The sequence below is a fragment of the Pavona decussata genome, unplaced genomic scaffold, assembly GCF_977016875.1.
Source record: "Pavona decussata unplaced genomic scaffold, jaPavDecu1.1 SCAFFOLD_58, whole genome shotgun sequence".
Classification (NCBI taxonomy): Eukaryota; Metazoa; Cnidaria; class Anthozoa; order Scleractinia; family Agariciidae; genus Pavona; species Pavona decussata.
The window spans coordinates 2,880,001-2,885,340 of record NW_028145480.1 but is presented as its reverse complement, the minus strand read 5'-3'; the positions used below and the strand labels follow the sequence as shown (position 1 = coordinate 2,885,340).

General features: G+C 38.0%; 1 pseudogene across 1 annotated transcript in view; it reads right to left on the bottom strand.

The window, feature by feature from the left end:
• Window positions 1–4,335: 4,335 nt before the first annotated feature.
• The window catches only part of LOC146479684 (BTB/POZ domain-containing protein 6 pseudogene), a 1,948-nt pseudogene continuing 943 nt past the window's right edge, over window positions 4,336–5,340 (bottom strand). The window contains exon 1 of the transcript XR_014864824.1: window positions 4,336–5,340. This exon is cut by the window's right edge and continues 943 nt beyond it. The product of XR_014864824.1 is annotated as a BTB/POZ domain-containing protein 6 pseudogene (transcript).

The following is a 5,340-nucleotide window of genomic DNA, read 5'->3' as shown; positions in this document are numbered from 1 at the left end:
AGAAGTTTTCAGTTTAACTCCCATTAGACGTTACCTTACCTCCTTGTAAACTGACCCTTACCCAAAAATAAGGAGTGACTCTGACATAGACTTTCTTAAGTCTGTTTTTTTTTTTAAGGAATCCAGACTTCATCTTCCCTGCCGCGAATCCGTCGTTTTTCCCTCATGTTTCGCACCTTAAGAAGTTGTCTTGTGACAAATCTAACTCCGATGAAGATCTTTTCTCTCCCAAAGTGCATGCAATCAATCCAAAATGGCCGCCATTAATTTTCGCGTCATATGACATCATTACCTTTCGTTACAGACCTAAAGGGAAGCATATTTTGACGTACTATCTATCACTCAAGTGTCATCGTCATTAGTTTTATACCTCCGAAGTAATAGAGGGTGCAGAATTCCCCCCAGTCTAGATAGGCATTTTTTTCTTTAGCTGTTGGGGTTGTGATTAAAACAACGCTACAGCTGAACCTCCAAAATGGGTTATCTTCGATTAACTGACCAAGTGTAGCTGACAAGAGCGGTGTCACCGGCAACAGACGCAGCTGCACGCTTGTATATGTACTTTGGAGGTGCATGGCCTAAAATGCTGAACAGAGTGTACATTCAATTCTCATCTGTAACTCGTGAGTTACATTCAACGTCAGACATGAGAAATGAGGTGCACTCTGTTTTTTTTTTTTTATAAGAACGGGTCTAATTTTGTAGCTGAGGCTGAATGTTCTTATATTTTCTGCGATTTAAGGCTGAAAACGTTCTTAAGATGTTCTTAAATTGTGTAGTATACACTACATGTATTTCAGTAAATCAATGCGGAAGTGACCAGGAAACCTATCAAAGTGCATTGCCTGCTGAGATACGGTGCCAAGAACTGCTGATTATGACAAACCGAGATGTGTGTCTCCATGATTGTCAATGTTACACAAAACATACCCTTAAGTATTTGGGTTAATTTACATTCATTACCTTGATTTTATATACAGATTAGCAAAATAAAAACGTTTTCAATCGACTCTCAGCCTGAGGAATCTTCGTTCTTATAAAAAAGGTTCTTATTAAAAAAAACAGAGTGTACAATAAATAAAACGAGACACAATAAATTGTATGTTTAAGGGCCGATTAAATAGCCCAAAATTTGTTTTCGCTGAGTGCTTAGAAAATCTGTGAAAAGTGATCAATTCGAAAGGTGATGTTACCAGGAAAACTGTTCAGTAATACACATGTAACCGAATAACCGGCTTTCTCGTTATTAAAAGTTTTAAAAATGTCACTCATTGCCACGTCAGTTTTGTACGCCTGTACCCTCTCATACCATACCCGTTTGCCTTTCGACGCAGTCGTCTCTCTCTTTTCATTTTCCAAGCTCTACGAGATAGGTTGATGATCATTGTATTTTTCCTTGTTGGCATTGTTTTGCTTTGCTCGTTTTGATGCAATTTAGTTTTTGAAGGTTTTCTTTGAGGCCTGAAGCATCGGCTCCAGCATTTCAAAAAGAAAAGAAAACATTTTAAAGTTGATAAAATGTGAAAAATTAATTTAATTTACAATTTTAGATGTATTTCTAGGCATTTCAGATGACTTACCTTTAGAATTTTTTAGGGTGAGCGCGCGTTCGCTTTCATTAATTAATAATAATTAATGATACTGGAAGGAACGTCGTCATCTCCTTTTCTTTTTGCGGCAAGCGTAATTTTTGCGTTGTACAGTACTTTCTCCCAGGAATTTCCGTTCAGTTTTTGCCATTTCTTTCTAAGATTTTGGATAGCCTGTTTTTAAATTCTAAATTCGGCTTGCCTTTCACACCCAACGAATTCAAATTAACAACAAAGCTCGCTGCCTGGCTTTTGAATGATGGGGATCACAAGACGTCCAAATAAACTGTTCTGAATAATTTTGGTTGCATGCCGGATCCTTTGTAGTGGAGATGCACGTGCTAGACGTCAATTTGCCTGTAAATAAACCAAACTTATTGCATGGCTGACACTATACGACAAAGCAATATTATTTGGGGCAATATTTCAACTAGTGCTACTAGTCTTCGTTAGGGTCACAGTTTTAATGAGAGAAATTAAGGGCTCTAAAATTTAAATTTGAAAACATAAGTGGTTAATAGTTAAACTAACGTATATGACATAGCGTTCAAACGGCTAATAAGATACCGTAAACTGCCGCTTATAAACCCATCCGCTTCTAAGCCCCCCGCTTATAGGCCCACCTACATGCAAACAAAAAAATACGTCCGATTATAAGCCCATCCGGATATAAGCCCCCCTCCAGCAGAAGCAGAAGGCCACACCACTCGGTAAACTAGAAATTAAACCGTCATTTTATAAGTACGGCAAGCTTCTCTGCTGTGAACTAGACATTAAAACATTGACTAATGACGGCGAAGATGAGCTCTGAACTTCCGTTTTGTTAGGTTCCAGTTGCCGTCGTGTTGGTACAGTTTTGATTTTGTTTTGAAATTTAACTGAATTCGATTTATTTTCATTCAGTTTACATTCATTCACACACGAGGTATTCCGTCCACAAGCAGTAATCAGGCTTGATGACTGTTAAATTGGATATGTCAAATCAGCTTGGACTTCGCACAAAACAAATGACTTCCCTGTTTTCATATCGCATGGTAAACTACAGCATTACTTTGCAAGTGGTGTAACAGTGACCAACTTCCCCGCACCCCCAACCCCAAGCCCTTAGTTACTGCTAGAATCAATTTCATGTTTGAGCAAAAGTAACTTGTTTAAAAATATGGTACATTTTTCATCACAACAGAGCAAAATCCCCGTTGTATTGCCCCTTTAAACCCCACAAACATCATCCTTTGGACAACTTTTGAATACCCTCACTTTTCTTTGTCGTAGCTTAAAGGCACCTCGTTTCAAAAGGTCCCGAATAATGTTTACGAGAGTCAAACAGATACAAATTCAGAGATTATAGTCCACATTGAGTAAGTCTTGAGCTTGTTTTTAAATGTTGACAAGGACGAAGAAAAGCTTGATTTTCTCTGGAATAGAATTCAAAGCGAGTATTTGTCCTACAGAGAAGACCTCGAGAATGAAAGTAAATCCGAGTATGTTCATTGTGTTCAAATTTTATATTAAGACAACAAATTAGAAAAACTAAGTTGAAAAAAAGTTATATTTCTGTATGAACTATACCATCATCACAACAAATTTATGCGATCCGAGCGACAAGAAAGGCGAGGAGACTGGAAAGAGAAGGTGAGGTTGTTTCGCCCCCTCTGTTAGTTTTGCACGCCCAATAATCAGTTGTGTTCGTGGCAGTTCGCCAATTTCATAGTTTCTTATGTTTCCTTTCTCCACGTGCGGTCTAAAACAAATAAACCCTTGTTAGGATAATTAATCATGTCAATTATAAAGCCACGTGCCTTAAGGTTTAAGAACTCGTGCACCCTCGTTTTTCCACGTAGTTAGCTAGGGGTCAGCTTTTACGAACTCAATCAAGACTGAAATACTTAAGAAATCTTTCACAACTCGGAGACTAAAGTAAGTTTTTAGTTTTCATATCTAGTAGCATAATATTAATATCTCTGTGTTTATGGTTAAGTTTCGTACCTTAGCTTCGCCCATTGCTTTAGTTTGCTCATCGCGTAATTAGTTTCACATCTCACATTTTTAGAGTGTTAATTAAGGTAGTTTTCTGTTCGTTAATTTTCTAGTTCGAGCAACTCAATCATAGCCACATCACCTCGAAACTATATCACCATCTTCGCCATCCAATTTGCTGTTTTCGATTTTGGGTTTATCCGCTACACCGAATTATTTAATAATAAAGTGAGCGTATCGAATCAGTCTCGATTTATGACTCTGTGGGTCAACTGGGCTAAAGAATTTGTTACGCTACCCTGTCGCCCACTCCCTCTCCCCAGTCTCTTCTAGTTTCTTATCCACTGGCAATATGTTCCTTTACCTTCCGTTGTAATTCGTACACCTTGAAATTTTCTTCGCGTTGGTTCATCACTATCTCAAAGACTGGAAAAGGTTTGAAGAGTGAGAACTCGATGTGCAGTTGGGAAAGAAAAGAACACTTAGATACCTAGAGAAGTGGTCATAAGAGGAGCTGTTTCAAGCGCACTCGGTTCGTCTTCCTCCAACTCACCAGTGCGAGAGCGACGATTTATGTGTTCATCGAAAAATTATCGCAATTTAGTGATGATATGATCCGAGAACCATCGTAGTTTCTTATTGTCAAAAATAAGAGAAAGACTGGAAGACACTTGTGGCTGAACTAATATGTCAATTCCATTCATGCTATATTTTAGCCTGAATTCACAAAATTCGTTGTTACCAGAGGAACTACGAACAAAAAGACACCTCAAGTAAATCGTGAGAATTGAAATGAAACGTAGCCATTCTATTCATTGTGACTAACTCGGGCGTTATAGTGAAGTGTATTGCAATTCTTAAGACTAATTTATCCGAGTCATGCTTGCACCTATTATGATTGTTCTAGTTCATTATTTTGTGAAGAACTAACCAACTAAACAGCATTAGAGTATAAGTCTCGATACTAACTAATACACTGGCTGAAAATACAGACGTTCTCGATTCTTACATGTAACAACTAAAAATTCCATACTTATAGCCTAATCAGACTTGGCCTTAAATGTTTTTCTTTTTTTTTTTTTACATTTAAATTGTTCTTCAATTACTATACACACAAATTAATATTTTATTATCAAAATCCCTAACATGCTTCTGCTATTGTGTATTGCCTGTGTTGTATTTTTATCCCTACTTCCATGATCATTCCATAAAGTAAAGAACTAGACCGAGAAAAGAAATTCAGGAAATTGCCCTTCGATAAGAGATGTTCCGTTACTAAGGGCTGAAGTGCAGGCTGAAAATGTAAATGTCACACCATCACACAGTAGAGAACTGGAGCCACTCACTCCCCTCCCAGATGATGGACCAGATATCGACGCCTCTATCTGGTACTTAGTGTTCTTTTTCAAGTCAACTAGAGGGTCAAACAAAACGTCAAATCCATGATAGCTATCACTTTTGTATTGTAGACGCTTTGAAGAAAATCTTCCTGACTTTGAGGCAATACGACAATTGTTAGTGGCATTCTTTATCTCCAAAGCAACTCTGTAGTCATTTCTCTCACTCCCGCATAAACAAAGTCCATGCAACGTTTTATCTTTGTCCACAGTAAAAGCAAGAAGGTCCTTACGCCGACCATTATAATCCCAGCAACCGACCGATACCGAGTCAAATCTACCACATCGGTAAATGACTACAGTCTTGGCTTTTGCTCCTGACCGCCTGGTATCTGGAAATTCCACTGGAGAAGTCAATGATGAACTGAAGAATTTAA